General features: G+C 36.2%; 1 protein-coding gene across 26 annotated transcripts in view; it reads right to left on the minus strand.

Annotated features, from left to right (window-relative positions):
• ADGRL2 (adhesion G protein-coupled receptor L2) overlaps positions 1 to 18205 on the minus strand; it is a 681918-nt gene that overhangs the window by 652493 nt on the left and 11220 nt on the right. The window contains exon 2 of one of the 26 annotated variants that reach the window (XM_055116826.2): positions 8753 to 8811. The exons of the other annotated variants lie outside the window; for them this stretch is intronic. The gene's annotated coding sequence lies outside the window, so the exon portion shown is untranslated. The remainder of the gene's footprint in view (positions 1 to 8752; positions 8812 to 18205) is intronic. 26 annotated transcript variants of the gene reach the window in all.

Genomic DNA, 18205 nt, shown 5'->3' on the forward strand with positions numbered 1-18205 from the left:
TTTTGTGAACAAGAATCACAGTTTTGGTTCGGGGGTGAGGGTTTGGCTTGTGTAGACTTCATTTCAATATTTTGTATGTGTAAATAACTAATGAATGAAAATAGTATAGTACACTGGAAAGACACTGGACCGAGTCAGAAATTATTGATTTAAGATACAGCTCTGGCAATATGATTTTAAATTAATTGCACATTCTGAGCTTTCCAATTTCATCTGTAAAATGGTATAATGATATTCAACAGGATATTTTTGTGTGTATGTGTGGGGATTAGGTGAAATACTTCACAAAAAGTATTTTTAACTGCAGAAGCATATGCAAATATTAAAAAACACATATTTATCTTGTTATTATAAGATGATTCATAAGGCCTTGGAAGAATTATAAGATTCAAACTCATTTGGTTTTATATTTTGGCTCTTTCATAGATACAACCTTGGGCAAGTTACCTAACTTCATTATTAAAAGGAGGAATTTGTGATGGTTAGTTTCAGGTAAGGAAGGCTCATTTTTGGTAATAGAAAATATACTGCAACAAAGGAACATGTGAAGCCCTTGACATAGCCCACTGTATTTAATCAACACCAAAGACACCTTTACACCTTTATTTCTTTTTTCCTGAAAACACTTTTCCCTGCTCTTCAGTTTCTGCTGTCCTTCAAATATCTATCCTGTGAGGATTCTTAGTGTCCCTGACTGGCAACTAATTCCTCTAAGGTACTGACTGATAATCAATGTGTGATAATGACTTCAGGCAGAGGTGAGCAACTACTTTTTACAAGTGCCAATTCTGAGAAAATAAAAGTGTTAATAGGTCATACACAAGGAAAGAATATAGTAAAAGTTACCAGAAATCTCACTACTCATAGGCAGCCCTGTGTAAATGTTAACAAACCATTTTCATTGCTTTTTGTTTTCTGTTTTATTAAGGCCTTTGAAGAAATATGTATTTATGTAACATCAATTTTAATGGCTAGAAAATCATAACTGTAAAATTGGCATTTTTAAAGCCACTAAACTGGTAATATCCTGATATATTTGGGAAAGTTGCAACACAGAAATCATTTTCTAACCTTTCATCCTGAAATTGGAAAAATGTTTAAAAGAAATGAAACTAATATGACAGGAAGACTGGATCATAGGTTATAATGGTAGTTAATAATATCTAACCCTTTTGAGAGTTTGTTTATCTGAAAAAATGTAATATACACATTATTGAATTTATGTTCACATGATGGCCAAGATGTAAGTATCGTTTTTATAGAAGAGGAAACCAAGATATGGGGAAGATGAGCAACCTATGTAGGCTCACAGCTGGCAAGTGGTAGAACCAGATGAAACACAAGCTAGCTGGTTTCAGAGCTTGTGCTATTAACCATTATGCTATTCTAAAACTACCAGGAAAAGTCCTGTGTTGGTCTATTTGAACTGCTGTAACAAAATGCCATAAACTGGATTATTTGTTTTATTTCTTAAAGTTATGGAGGTTAGGAAGTCTAAGATCAAGTTTCCAGCAGATCTGAAAGGTACCAGGCTGAGATTGAGAGCAAACTCTTATCAAAGTAAAGTGAATGAAGTTACCAATAATGCATTTTGTATTCTTCTAGGGACCATACTCTCATCAATATCATCACTACTACAACCATGCCACCACCACTGCATCATAGCAATCTCATCACAGTAATAATTGTGGACTCCCACAGAACACTATAACTTTCCATTACATTTGGAAGTAAGGAATTTTTTTTTTTTTTTTTTTTTGCTTAGGGAACCTCCCAGCTCTGAAAGGCTAAAAAGAAAGTCAAGGAGGCCAGGTGCTGTGGCTCATGCCTGTAATCCCAGCACTTTGGGAGGCCAAGGTGGGTGGATCACGAGGTCAGGAGTTCAAGACCAGCCTGGCCAAGATGGTGAAACACCTGTCTCTACTAAAAATACAAAAAATTATCCAGGCGCAGTGGCAGGTGCATGTAATCCCAGCTATTCGGGAGGCTGAGGCAGGAGAATCACTTGAACTTGGAGGGCGCAGGTTGCCGTGAGCCGAGATGGTGCCACTGCACTCCAGCCTGGGCGATAGAGTGAGACTCCATCTCAAAAAATAAATAAATAAATAAATAAATAAATAAATAAATAAATAAAAAAGTCAAGGAGGTGCCCAGGATAAATGCAGCTAAAGGGCTATGTCCTCTGGTTGGATGCTTTGACTCTAATAAGGGACCATAAAAGGTGTCTCCGGTAATTCTACATTTTTTTCAGTCCACTTTCTCTAAGTAGGAGAGCAGATTTAGGATAGAAGCCCAGGTTGGCAATAAAAAGTCCAGGTCCGGGTATTTCTCTTTGGGTCCCTCTGTGTAGTGGTTACACTCTGGTAGATGCTAAGGAAAGCCTTAACATAAACACCTTTTAAATGATTTATTCCAATAGCCTCACTTTACAACATTGTGAACAACATCTACAAGGTCTAGAGAGGTTTCATGATTTGCCCAAAGTTATACGACCAGATGGTGGTACAGCTTATTTCAGAAACAAGTTTCCTAATTCCCAGGTCGCTGAACTTCCTAGTGTATAAACTTTAAACTCATTTCAGTGTAAAATATCACAGTCTTATTATGATACATTTTTGTCCAAGGGGAAAAAATAAAACAAAGGTAAAGAAAAACATATACTTTTAAAACACAAAACAATAACACAAAAACTGAACTCATGCTTTCAAATTTCATATGAAATTCTACATCCCTCTCTCTTTTTAAAACTTTCTTGCTTTGATGTATTACTAGAGAAAATAAGGTGAAAGGCACATATGTTAGGGGTATTTGGTTCAATTTCGAATAAAAGTATTATCGCTGTACATTTCTATACATGTTTCCTCAGAGGAGTCCAATATTTCGGGTACATTTCAACCTTGTGTAACTTTCAAAGGCCATGTAATCATTCAGGTAATGGCAAACAAGAACATCTACCTGGGATTAAATTGTATTTCCATGAGGAGGTTTGAATTTAATGTTTCCAAAGCTCTTGGAACATAGATACTGCTAAATTTGATTAATATAAATCAATTTGCCCCCATGAGGTACTTACGCAACTTGATTGGCATATTAAATATTTTATGAAAATTCTATAAAAGTTCTTATGTTTTTGATTTCCAAGCTCTGCTAAAATATTTCTTTTACTGATCAAATATACTAATAATAAAATAGGAGACTCCAGAATTAAGGGCAGAAATTGTGTTGTCTATCAGAAAAAAAATGAAGTTGTGAGTATATATTCTAGAACCTTGAGTACATATATTTATTTTGATCACTCCTGTGATATTTCTGAATATAAAACTTATGCTGTGATTTTACGCTTCAGTGAAAGGCACAGAGTTGGACAAAAAATGTTTTTTTTCTTCTCGTTTCATCTGGAAACCTTCTATCATGACATCTATAGCATAAGCATCCTTGTCAGTTGCAGAATCCATTTGTCACATACAAACGTCAAAATACAACTTGGACCCATGGAAAGAGTTTGTGTTGTTGTGTGTTAGTAGCTGTAATATTGATTTAACTTGTCCCGTACATCAACAGATACAACTTAACTGACATAAGTGACTTAATTTTTTTGTGCTTTCTAAAATTAAACACCTTTGTTTAAGTTATATTCCAATCTGATGTCCAAATAATTGGTTAATTTACCCTAGTTAAAATGCTCTCATATAATCTTCAAGGGTGTGATATTACATTTTACATCATCATGCATACTAAGTACTCACAGTTTTAACGGTTAAAAATATTATTAAATGATCAATAAATCTATGGCATGTAAAATGGCACTGCTAACATGGTAGCTATTTGATTTCTATACTTTGTCAAATATATGTACCTCTTAATTCAATAATCCTTAAAGGCAATGCACATTGTGGTTTCCCACTCACAATACCTGACCTTTCCTTAATGTCAAACATCATTTTCCAGTAGCGAGGGAGTAAAGTTTATTATTTATATATAGCTAATAATTATTTGAGGAAAACAAATATAATACCAAAGCAGTACGGCAGTAATCATGCAAAAGATGAGCACTTATTTATTGCTGTATCATGCCTGTGACTTGATATATCATTGTCTGTATTTCTACTGCCTGGATACCATGGTCCCAAAATACAAAGTAAACGTAACATACCCCCAAAGGGTCAAAACTTATCTAATCATTATTTCAGATCCTAAGTAATAACATGAAGTATTTCCAAAACGATCCTCTTTACTTGCAAATGTGAAACCTCTCTCTCTATCATCTTTTGCATTCTTGCATATTTCTTTTTAGTTAGAAAATTTCATACTGTCTGATGTTTAAAAAGCAATTACACACGGTATGAGTATAAGGGAGTAAAGGAATCTAGAAGTGAAAAATTCCCTTTCCATCAGCTTGATGTTTTGGTTTGATGTAGATGTAAAATAAAATACTCATTATCATCAAATATTTATTGAGAGCATTCAATTTACCAGGCACTGTGCCAGGCACTATGGGGCATGCAAATATGTTTAAGACATGGTTCCAGCACTTGTGAAATTTATGATTCAGTCACATATGTGCTTATCAGCCAAATTAATCTGTTGTTAAACTTTAAAATATTAACAGTCATAGTTATTAATATGTGTTCTGTGTTCTTTAAAACATCCGTTGAGCAACGTTCATATTTTCTCAAATGCACCTATCAGGTATCCATAAATGTGGACCTTAAACACTTTTTTGCACTTCTGCCTGGTGCAGATGTCAACCTCCAAAGGTGTGAAACACTTCTTTCCAGGACACAATTAGAATAGATTTGTTGACTGATGCATCTGTTGGCAGCTTGTAGTAATGGTGATTAAGTATGCCATGTGTTAACAGCTTTTGTGTACCTAGATGATAATGCCATGGTATAATAGGAAAGATCCATTAGTTTGGCTGAATTATAAAGATATTCCAGTTTAAAAGAATAATTCCTGACCCAAGGACATACAAATTCTCCAGATAAGTAACCCCTGAAGCATACTTTAACTCTGATCAAGTAAGATACATTAGATATTTTTGGATTGTAGTTAGAGAAATTAAAGTTTTGTTCTCTGTATGTTCCCCAGCAGTAGAACATTCCCCAAGGAAGTGTGCATACATGTTGATATAGAAATGTGTGACCTTGCTTTTCTTTAATCAGATATGACCTGCAGATGTCATGGGCCAGGCAGTGTATCACATGTGTTTCATTCAGTGACATGTGACAGTTTTAGAAATCTGTTTGAATTAATCCTCATTGGGTCAGTATTTGAGATTATCTTCTGACCCCATTTTTCTATAAAACATCAACATATTTCAGGTACTTTTGGTCATCCTCATCATGATGATGAGATGCTAACCATGGTGAGGAAAACTCATATTTTAATAGACATTAATCTTGTGATGTTCTAGTTTATTAGCATATGGCAAATACCAGCTAGAAATGAAAAAGCCTCTTGGATGACCGAAAATACTGCCATTTACTTAAGAGCAATTTAATCAAAATAAGAGTTTTCTTTCTATTTCACCTTTACTCAAATTAAAATCTGATCATCAGAAATGTGCAAAGCAAAAGAAGTAAATCTATACCAGCAGAGCTGTCAGAAAATTAATCTATAAAGATTGCAATTTCTAGAGCAATATATTAATGTACTGGTAACGATAATGTTTCAGTTGAGGCAGAATAGAGACATTTTATAGTGTGAAACCAGCAATTTTCCTCTCTGATTCTTTTAAGCTTTGGAAATAACAGTTGCTGAAACCTTAGATGCCTATCATCTCAAAGTTTCACAAGTGAAAAATAAATTGGCATCTAAAAAACAGTTGGTGGTTTGGGCAGTTTTGATATAATCAAATTATTTTAAAATTGTACTTTATATTTAGAGCTTTCTTTTCTAAAGTATGATGCTGCTCAGGCAGACATATGAAGCTAAAAGATCTTAGCTAACAGAATACCCGTTTAGCTTTTAGAGAAATATTTTCATTAGATTTTAGGTCACAGGTCTGCAAAATGAGACACCTCAGAAGCATATTAAGGAGTAAATTTAGATTGTGGAGCAGAGACTATTAATTGTTCACCTAATATTTATTCTTCTCCTCTTCCTGTGTAGCAGCTTTCCTATATTGTCAGAAACAGCAATATGTCTGTCTACAAAACTGTCTCTCAGCCTCCTTTCAAAATAGGGGTGGATAATGAGACATAAAGATGAGTCTTTGGATTGGTTGGTGGGGTTGGGGGTGGGGTGTTCTGAGATGAATGCAGTATGATGACTTCACAGGCCCTTACTCCCTTGCCCTTCCTATTGTATGGAAAAGTGAACATAATGACTGGAGCTTTAGTGCTATCTTGCAAGCACTCACAAAAAATAGAGTCTATGCATGCAGAGTGGCAGAGCAGTTAGACAGTGGGAACATGGATGGCTTATAATCGTGAAAACTCTGGACTTCTTCTGCATCAGGGAAGAATCCACTAATTGAATTAAGTTACTACTGTTAATTGGGTTTTGCACTAAAAGCAGCTAAACTCTATCCTAAATAAGTTGATAGATTTTTTTTTTTTGTAGATCATGTAAAATATCCTTTACTGGCTAATAACAAAGGAAATGAAAATCTCTCTTAAACAGTCCAGTTAAAGGGCAGACTATAAAATGATAATTAAGCGCTTCTGTGCCCTTTGATGTTTTGATTCAATTGTGTGTCAAATAGCATTTTTCTGTGTGTAGGAGGAAGAGTGGGGTGGCTAGAGCTAGCTTATTTGTTGCACTAGGTGGATAAAGATACTGGAATTGAGGTGATCCTTACCACAGGGTACTTTAACATAGCTAACTATGTTAAAGTATCTGAATGTTCTCTACAGTCTTCTTTATCTGAGTGGAAAGATGCACTGTTTATCTCAGCTAATAAAATTATCTTTTTAAGGTATGACTCCCAGTAAAGTTCTGTTTCAATATTATGAATTCACTTTATAATAAGTTTTCCAAGATACTATTACTGGGGTAGGGTAGAGACAGAAAAAAAGAGACCTAATCAATAAGCTTCTAACCTAGTACTGAGGCTTATATTTTAGGGATAGGGGTTAGCTTGACCTTTACTTTTACAAATGTCTGACATTAAAACAGGTTTTATTTTTAGTGGGTAGCACAATTCGATGTTTCCTCCATGATTTACTGATGGAACTCTTCTGGTGTCAAGGAAGATCTTAAACTATGGTTTCCTCAAAATTCTTCCCTCCAATGAAAATTATAAATTTACTGTTCTCTGGATTAAGATTATAGCCACATACCAACAAACCACTGAGTATGTAGTTGGTAGAAATTCTTCCCTTTTGAAGCTTACTGTAAAGAAATGTTGGCACTCAGTCTCTTCTGAAAGGAAAAAGGTTTGAAATTTGTGGTATCCTGTCAATGCTCCTTATGGCACTTTGAATGAAAGGCAGTGTAGTCGTGTTCTTCTCTGGGACACTACTTTCTAAAAGCCTTTTTGTTTTTTGTTCCCTGAGGTTGTTTCAAAGGCCTGCAGGTTGTTTCAAAGAAGTGATTTTAGCCACCATGGTGCAGGGTCGGCTGGGGGCTGTCAAATGACTTCTGTGGGTTATTCAAATCTAACGCAGAGCAAGATAATAGCTCAAGAAGCAACTAATGGGCCTTGTCCACGGTACTGAGATCATGTATCAGGATGACCTATACGTTTTAAACGGTATTTAGTATTGATTCACAACTCTTTCAAAGTTTAAAAGAGGGCTAAGTTGTATACAAGAGCAAAGTCATAGAACAATGATCATTTAACATACAGAGGGCATGACATTTGATTATATCTAAGCTTCTTCAAATGCCAAGAAGAATTTGAAGAAAGATATTTGATATTGACTTTTTAAAGGTCCACATAGATAAAATTAATAAATCTTATTAAAGTTTATTTTAGGGATATTGATTTTAAAGTAGAAATGCACCCACAAAGAAAGTCCCATGATAAAGGCTAATGTGTAAATTCCTTTAAAACCCATAGTTACTGTAATTATATGGAGCATTTTACAAGCAACCAGGGACTGCTTTGGATAGATGACTGAAATTTAATCAGTTTCTGGCACAGACTGCCTTTCTTTCCACCTCGAATTTCCAAAGCACTATTTCTAGGGCAGACCTGTTCAGATAGTGAACCTTTATTATCACATTTGATCTGTCTTTGAGCACTTTCCAAAGGAAAGGCTTCCGCAGATCTCCTAGAAGATAAAGGAATGGGATGATTTCTCTCAATAGCACATGTCCTTCCTCCCGTCCCATTCCATTCTCAGCAAACTTAATTCCGCTCTGCAGTCTGGATTTTATAATCACATGGAGCATTATGTATGAAATGCATAAAACATCGATGTGCTAATGTTGCCACCGGAGACTATCAGATAAAGAAGGAGGCATATCCTTTTGTACTCTTAGGACATAAGTGTATGTCCTGAACCTCTTTAAAAAACAGCTCATTTCATTTCTAAGCATTTTGGGCTTTATTTGTATTAAGTGGCTTAGGCCTGCCAGTCCGCTGCAGGGAAATCTGAGTTTGATGTAGTTTTTAAAGCAAAGAGGAACTGGAAAAATAATCACAAATGATGAATGTGAAAATTAAGCTACCTCTAGAGTTTATGTTTTACAAGGATGAAATCGATCAGTTTATCTCCTAGCTGATTTAAAACATATCTGATTATTTCTGACGGTTCAAGATGTAATGGTCTGAAAGTCTAAATAGAATTCTTAGACTTACCTTTATTAAAACCTGAGGAACTGAAGATATAACTGTCTGGATTGATTACAGTATTTCTGCTGTGGAGAAAAATAACAGCCCTGAGTCACTTCTTGTTGTTCACATCTTCATTAATGTGCTTTATATATTTCTGTCCCCAGAGCAAATTAATGTGTTTTTTCCTTCTTTTGTATGTAGTTCACTTAAACTTAGATTCTTTGAACATAGCTGGATTGCAGTGTGACACTGGAGTCCTAGAGATCAATTGATGGTTGTTAAAGATCATGAAGAATGGTCCATTAAAACAGTTAGTATATGACAAATAACAACGTTTGTGTTTAGTGTGGAAATTTATCAACTAGACAGAGCACTTATTACTGAGACCTGAATGAAAGTCTACTTGAACCAACTTATTAATCAGTCACTGCCCTAGTCTTAACAGACGGTCTTATTAAAGAGCTCTAGATATATTAAAATTGAACTCTAATGTGATAGGTACTATTCCTGAGCTACAATCACAAAGCACACAATTATTACTGAAGACTAAAGTCTATGGAAAAGAAAATAAAAGCTTTCTTTATTTCCAGAGGACTGAGATGCTTTGCCTCAAATCTCTGGCTCAGATTAAGCACAGTATCTATCATGGGATGCTTAGTTGTGTGGCTGATTCCTTCTCCCACTCTCCATATGTAATCACACATCAAGATATGACAAACTTAAACTTTCCACCTGTATATATTTATATAGTCCACATTAAAGAATCTTCTTAAATTTCTTAAGGTTGTTTTTTTGGAAAAATTGAAGCACTACCAATGGGAAAAAAATAATCATTGCTCTGGCTGGCAAGTGGTATGAATGCTTAGTGAGATCCTCTGGGCCTCTGGGCCTAGAAGAAATCATCACCATTTCTCATTCTCCATGGAGTTATTGGGGGTAGAGCCCTTCAGTACTGTGAGCCTTGGGGTTGAGCAGGGATGACAACTGAGTTGAATATCATCTCAAATGACTATACGTCTGTGGGTATTGATTGTCTGGGAGTGCTGGGTTGAGAGGGATGCTTGAAGCTAAGTTTAAGCACAACATGAAAGCAAACCATTGCAAATTAAAGACGTTTGCATGAGGCAAGTTTAGAGTTATATCGGAAGAGAATTCTTGGCTTCTAACCTCTGTGATTCATTTGGGTGTGGGGCTGGCTGACCTTCATTTACCTGGGAGAGAAAGTGTGCATGTTTTGGTAAATAGCCAATAGCTGCTTGATGCAATCAATCGCCCTTCTGGTAGAAAGGTGTGAGGGACTTGCCCAGTAGCAATCAACAATTAAATGACTTACCAAATACCTGCAGTGACCTACGAGAGAATCTTCTTTGTTTTCTCAATGTCTTAAAATTTTATAGCTGAAATTCAACACAATAGTGTTGAAAAAGACTCCAGTTCAGTGTTACACACAGTGCAGACATCTTTTAAATACAGGTCTGGTAGACTTCTGACTCTGCCAGAAGAGGTACTGTGAGGGGAAACTTACCCTCTTCTAAGGCAGGTTTCTGGACAGTCTAGTTTTTTAAAAACAGTTCTTTCGTGGACTGGGTTGAAGTGCACCTCTGTGTAAACTTGACATTTGTGGCTGTGGATCTGCTCTTCTACAGAACACAAAGCAATTCTGGTCTCTTCTAATGGACAACTTACTAAATATTCACTCAAATAATATAAAAATAGTCTATCCGGTTTCTCAAAGGTACTATGGCCAAAACAAGGCTTTTAAACTTCTGGTTTAAAGTTTCCGGCTGGGCCTGGTGGCTCATGCCTGTAATCCCAGCACTTTGGGAGGTCGGCGTGGGTGGATCACCTGAGGCCAGGAGTTCGATACCAGCCTAGCCAACACTGTAAAACCCCGTCTCTACTAAAAGTACAAAAATTAGCTGGGTGTGGTGGTGGGCGCCTGTAATCCCAGCTACCTGGGAGACTGAGGCAGGGGAATCGCTTGAACCTGGGAGGCAGAGGTTGCAGTGAGCCGAGATTGAGACCCTGCATTCTAACTTGAGTGACAGAACAAGACTCTGCCTCAAAAAAAAAAAGTTTCCTCACCTCCCCCTTAGCTCAGGGAGGTTACTCAGACCAGAAAAAGTGGGTCTTGCTTGGCATATTACTTTCTTTTCCAATCCATCATCAAATTCTCTTGATACTACTTCCAAAGTGTGTGTGGGTATATGTAATTTTTAACATATATAGTTTATATATAACTTTTTAATATATAATTTTAAAAATATTATATAGATAGATAGATTTTTTTTTTTTTTTTTTTGAGACAGGGTCTCATTCTGTCACTCAGGCTGGAGTTCAGTAGCGCAATCATGGCTCACTTCAGCCTTGACTTCCCGGGCTCAAGCCATCCTCCTGCCTCAGCTTTCCAAATAGCTGGGACTACAAGCACATGCCACCATGCCCAGCTGATTTTTGTATTATTTTTTTTTTTTGTAGAGACAGGGTTTTGCCATATTGCCTGGGCTGCTCTTGAACTCCTGGGCTCAAGTGATTTCCCTGCCTTGGCCTCCCAAAATGCTGGAATTGCAGGTGCGAGCTACTGTGTCCAGCCCTAAAAAATATTTTTAATCTCTCTTTCTCATTCAGTCTCCATCTCCTCCGCTTGAAGCCTAATGACCTTCATCTCTGTCTTTCCCACTACAGTAGCCTCTTAAAGGGCTCTCACACTACCTCTTGCCTCCTTCCAATACATTAGCCAGACAAAACCAGAGGTATCTTTGCAAAAGGGAATCTTCCTGCCTCACTCTGCTTAAATTCTTCGGGAGCTTCTCCTGGCACTTTCAATAGTAGCCTAGCCTGAACGTAGCTTCAAAGAGCTACAACAATCCGGCCTCATTTTCTTCTCACAACATTCTCTCTTGATTCTTTGTGATGCTCCTCTTTTCTGTCCTCTTCTTTGTCCTCAATTTTGCCAAGCTCTTTTCTACTTTAAGGGTCTCTTAATTATGAGGTTTGCATATGCTATTCTCATTGCTTGGAATGACCTCTCTCCCCATATCCATCTTTATTAATTTGATTTAAATGTCACTTCTTCAGAGAAGACTTCCTTGACTATATGCTCTATTTCAATTAAATCTCATCAGCTTATTTATTTTTTCATTGTAGCTTTTCCTCTTTATCACTATTTGTTATCAAAGGTTTCTTTGTGTGATTATTTAAAGTCTATCTTCTCCTCTTGAATATAAAGTCCATTTACAAAACGATAAAACACCAATTTCTTGGCTGGGTGTAGTGACTCATGCCTATAACCCCAGCATTTTGGGAGTCTGAGGTAGGAGGATTGTTTGAGTCCAGGAGTTCAAGACCAGCCTGGGTAACATAGTGAGACCCTATTCTCTACAAAAAAAAAAAAAAAAGAAAAAATTGAATTAGTCTAGTACAGTGGCTCGTACCTGTGGTCTCAGTTACTCTGGGGTCTAAGGTGGGAGGGTTGCATGAGCCCAGGAGATTTTGGCTGATGAACCTTGATTACACCACCACACTCCAGCCTGGGTGACAGAGCAAGACTTTGCCTCAAATAAAACAAAAAAAAAAAACAAAAAAAAACGAAAAATTTTCTTTCCTATTTTCTGTGTTTATGTTATACATAAGCACAGTGCTTGCCAAAATGGCAATTAATATTTGTTTATAGGCCGGGCATGGTGGCTCACACCTGTAATCCCAGCATTTTGGGAGGCCAAATTGGGTAGATCACTTGAGATCAGGAGTTTCAGACCAGCCTGGGCAACATAGCGAAACCCCGTCTCTACTAAAAATACAAAAATTAGCTGGGTGTGGTGGCACACACATGTAGTCCCAACTATTCAGGGGGCTGAGGCAGGAAAATTGCTTGAACCAAAGAGTGGGAGGTTGCAGTGAGCTGAGATCACCCCACTGCACTCCAGCCTGGACAACAGCGTGAGGCCGTGTCTCAACAAACAAACAAAAAACATCAAAAGAAAGATATCCATAGTGATCCATATCCATTGTTTATGGTATCTCCCCTTAGTCTTCTTTTTTCTAGGTCAACCACTTGGTTATTTTACTGTTCCCCGTATGACATGGTTTTTAAAACTTTCTTGAGCTTGGCCCCATATTTTTGATATACTGTGTTTTTCAATGTTTTCCCTTAAATGTATAGAACTAATTATAATATGCCAGATGTGATCTAATAATAGGAGAATGTAATGAGATCATTCTTTCCACTGTCCTTTTTACAATGTCTATTAATCTAGCCTAAGGTGGTGGTATTCTTTTTTAGCAGTCCTATCACCACTGGTGCATATTAAACTTATGATTAATTGAAGACCATAAATCTTTTTTCTCCCTAACTAAAGTTCCTTGCTAGAAAACCTCATTTAAAATTGTATATTTCATGTTTTTAACTGATATACATCATTACGCACTTATCAGGTCCTGTTACCTTTATTCCTAAGTATCGTATATGGTATCTTTTTAAGGTTTGTTTCATGTGTAATTTGGCTAACCATATTTACTTTGATCACATTCAATGTACAAAAAGCAAGGGCCAAAGGCAGAAATTTGTATTTCACCCCCCAGGTAGGGTCAAAGAATCACATATTTTTGTTTATACAGTGTGTGCGTATATATATATATGTATATGTATATGTATATACATGTACACATGTGTGTATGTATATGTATATATATGTACATATGTGTGTGTATGTGTATATATGTATATATATGTGTGTGTGTATATATATGTGTATATATGTATGTGTGTGTGTGTATATATATATATATATATATATATATGAATTAGTCCTGTACATTTAAGGAAGAACATTGAAAAAAATAGTATGGCAAAAAATATATAAAGAATATGTATTTAAATAAACTTGTTTTTTAAATTTCAGCGTTTGCTTTTAAAAATGTTAGTAAGAGTGGTGGTCTAGATAATGTACGCATGCCTCATTTTATTGCGCTTTGCAGCTACCGTGTTTTTTTACAAACTGAAGGTTTGTGGCAAACTTTGGTCCAGCAAGTCTATTGGCATCATTTTTTTTTTTCAACAGCATGTAATCACTTCATATCTTTGTGTCACATTTTGGTAATTCTCACAATATTTCATGCTTTTTCATTTTTATTATATCTGTGACAGTGATCTGTGATCAGTGATCTTTGATGTGACTATTATAGTTCTTCAGGAACACCATGAGCCACACCCATGTAAGACCGTGAATTTAATTGATAAATGTGTGGGTTCCGACTGCTCTATTGACAGGGTATTCTCCAGCTGCTCATCCGCTGGTCTCTCTCCCTCTGCCCTCAACCAGGCCTCCTTATTTTCTAAGTCACAACAATATTGAAATTAAGCCAATTAATAACCATACAATGGCCTCTAAGTGAAAGGAAGGGTTGCCTCTAACTTTAAATCAAAAGCTAGAAATGATGAAGCTTAGTGAGAAAGGCATGTTAAAAGCTCAGACATGTTGAAAGATAGGCCTCTTGCACCAGTTAGCCAACTTGAGAATGCAAAGGAAATGTTTTTGAAGGAAATTAAAACTGCTACTCTTGTGAGCACATGAATGGTAAGAAAGCAAAATAGGTTTATTGCTGATATAGTTTTAGTCATCGGGATAGAAGACCAAAACAGCCTCCAAATTGCCCTAAGTAAACTAAAACCTAATCCAGAGCAAGGCCTTAACTCTCTTCAATTTTATAAAGCTTTAGAAGAAAAGTTTGAAACTATCAGAGGTTGGCTTATGAGGTTTATAGAAAGAAGCCATCTCCATAACATAAAACTGCAAGGTGAAGCAAGTGCTGATGTAGAAGCTACAGTAAGTTATCCAGAAGATCTGACTAAGATAGTTGATGAAGGTGGCTATGCTAAAAAGATATTCAATGTATTCAAAACAGCCTTATATTGGAAAAAGATGCCATCTAGGACTTAACTAGCTAGAGAGGAGAAGTCGATGCTTGGCTTCAAAGCTTCAGAGGACAGGATGACTTTGTTAGAGGCTAAAGCAACTGATGACTTTAAGTTGAAGCCAATGCTCATTTACCACTCTGAAAACATTAGGGCCCTTAAGAATTATGCTAAGTCTACTCGAGAATTATGCTAAATCTACTCTGTCTGTGCCCTATAAATGAAATGACAAAGCCTGGATAACAGCATGTCTGCTTACAGCGTGGTTTACTGAATATTTTAAGCCCATTGTGAAGACCCACTGCTCAGAAAAGAAGCTTTCTTTCAAAATATTACTATCATTACAATGTACCTGGTCAGCTGAGAGCTCTGATGAAGATGCACAAAGAAATGAATGTTGTTTTTCTGTCTGCTAACACAACATCCATTCTTCAGCCTATAAATCAAGGAGGAATTTTGACCTTCAAGTCTTATGATCTAAGAAGTACATTTAATAAGGCTATGGCTGCCATAGATAGAGATTCTTCTGAGGGAGTCTGAGCAAATTAATTTGAAAACCTTTTGGCAAGGATTCACCATTCTAGATGCCATTAAGACATTCATGATTCACAGGAGAAGTCAAAATGGCAACATTAACAGGAGTTTGGAAGAAGTTTACTTCTACTGTCATAGATGACTTTGAGGGGTTCAAGACTTCAGTGGAGAAAGTAACTTTAGATGTGGTGGAACTATCAAATTGAACTAACTGGAGCCTGAAGATGTCACTGAATTGCTACAGACTCATGACAAAACTTGAATGGATGAGAAGTTACTTCTTATGGATGAGCAAAGAAATTGGTTTCTTGAGATGGAAACTATTCTTGGTGAAGATGCTGTGGACATTGTTGAAATCACAACAAAGGATTTGGAATATTATGTAAGCTTACTTGATAAAGCAGCAGCAGGGTTTGAGAGGATTGACTCCAATTTTGAAAGAAATTCTACAGGTAAAATGCTATCACACAACATTGTGTGATAGAAATCTTGCATGAAAGGAAAAGTCAATCAATGCAACAAACTTCACTGTTGTCTTATTTTAAGAAATTGCAACAGCCACTGCAACCTTCAGCAACTACCATCCTGATAAGTCAGCAGCCACCAACATCGAGGCAAGACCCTGCACCAGCAAAAAGATTATGACTGCAGAAAGCTCAGATGACTGACCTAGAGGGCTTAGAAGACAAAATGGTCCATGGGTCTTATTTTCCTCTACGATTATTGCCTTGTTCTAAGAAGTGAAATTAGTGAATGCAATACAAACTCATGATAATTTGACTTACAATTATTTTAGCCTTTATAGAACCATTCACTAGAAACATTCATAATTCCAGTTCCATTCAGAAAACATTTGTTGAGCCCTGCCTCTCTGAGCAGCTTTGTAGAAATGCTGTTCTCAAAGACAGGTTTGACCCATTGGCCTATTGGGATCACTGGGAGAGAAAGGTAGGGAATTCTCTTGGTTTGATGAGAAATCTGCATATTTCACAGCCTTTCTTATCTATGATGCACCCTGTTGAAAAAAAATCTGGGTTTGTATTTAATATTATGTTGCTTTGTTGTGCCACAGCAGGACATGGAATAGTAGGAAAAATGCTGTTGGATATCTTAAAGAAGTATAAATCTGGAATTTGCTTTAAAATTCTTTCAAACAAACAAGTGAGCATCACCGTAGAATTGATGGAGGATAAAGCTGGGCGCGGTGGCTCACGCCTGTAATCCCAGCACTTTGGGAGGCCGAGGCAGGTGGATCACTTGAGGTCGGGAGTTCAAGACCAGCCTGACCAACATGGAGAAACCCCGTCTCTACTAAAAAAAAAAAAAAATACAAAATTAGCCGGGGTGGTGGCGCATGCCTGTAATCCCAGCTACTCGGGAGGCTGAGGCAGGAGAATCACTTGAGCCTGGGAGGTGGAGGTTGCAGTGAGCTGAGATCGCTCCATTGCACTCCAGCCTGGGCAACAAGAGTGAAACTCCATCTCAAAAAAAAAAAAAAAAAAAGAATTGATGGAGGATAAAATGACTATTACATGCAATGAAAAAATGAAAGTAGAAAAAAGAAGACAGAGATGATTAAAGTAGTTGAAGAAAGGATTCATTAAGAGAGGTGAGTTTGCTCTTAAGCATCAGCAATGCTGAATTTTATGACTCCAGTGAGAAAAAAACATAAAAGAGGATCTCTTTTTATAAAATATTTTTCCAAAATAAATTTAATTTTAAGTTATAGAAATATTATTAGGTATATTTTCCAGATTACTAAAGAAACCCTGGATTCATGCCGTCCCATCACTGCTATTATTACTATCATGGTTACTTTTGCAACTAGTAGTGTATTAGTAATGATCACCATTTATTCAACTACTTTATGTGCCTGTAGGCTGAATTCTTTTAAAATATCATTTCATTTGTCTATGATACAACCATGTAAGATTGCTATTAGTAGATGTCAGTATTGCCCCCATTTTACAGATAAACATGAGGCTTAGGGAATTAAATAACTTGTTTAAGGTCTCACAGCTTCTAAATGGCACAGCCTGACTTTAGACTTCACTTCCTTTTTATGGAATAACAAAGGGGAGTAATATTATCAAAATGCAGAGTTATAAATATTACTCTTAGAAGTGTAACAATTGATGTAAAATGTAATCTTGGCTTCACTGACTAATATCAATCAATAAACTAAACTATTTACTTATTCAGCTGTACAGGTGTATTTTTATAATTTGATACTGTTATTGACCATATTCATAACATAAAATACAGAAATCAGGAAAGCATGAAACAGAAATGACAGTGATTTTATTAAAGGTATAATGTCTATTTTCTTTAAAGGTGGAGAGTATGTTTTCTATTTTATTGCAAATATAATATTTGGTATATTAAATATAAAGTCAGAGCTTGAAAAATTTAATGATGTAAATATTAAGATGCTTTATTTGGTTATGTGTATGCATTTATGATACAATCACGGAATGTCATCATTAAAATGTATACCTATTGAAACTATGTGCATATGTACACACACACATCTATATACACACAATCATGCCATGTTTCATAAACATATAATTATGTTTTGAAATAACATGTTTCATAGACATATAATTATGTTTTGAAACATATTCAGCTATATAGACATAAATAAATATGCAGACAGACCCCCTACTTACAAATGATTGTTTCAAAAAATTTTAAGAACAGTTATATTTTCAGTCCAGCAACTATGATTTACTTATTTATCCCTCAATTCCTGAGATAGTATTTTAAGTATAATTTAAGATAAACCCTAACACTCTGTACTATACTGTTTCTAGAGACAAACTTGACTTTATTCAACAACAAATCTTAACAGAGGAGTTACTATGTTCCACAAACTATGCAGATGTTAGTGATACAACATACAACTCTCAAAACATTTATAGTCTAGAATGGGATATAGAAAAGTCAGTCAACAGAGCTCAGAGGGATACAGTGGGATGGTAACACCAAGGAATGCCATCGCAATCAGACCGGTCAGTGGCACTTTC

The sequence above is a fragment of the Pan paniscus genome, chromosome 1 (assembly GCF_029289425.2).
Source record: "Pan paniscus chromosome 1, NHGRI_mPanPan1-v2.0_pri, whole genome shotgun sequence".
Taxonomy (NCBI): domain Eukaryota; kingdom Metazoa; phylum Chordata; class Mammalia; order Primates; family Hominidae; genus Pan; species Pan paniscus.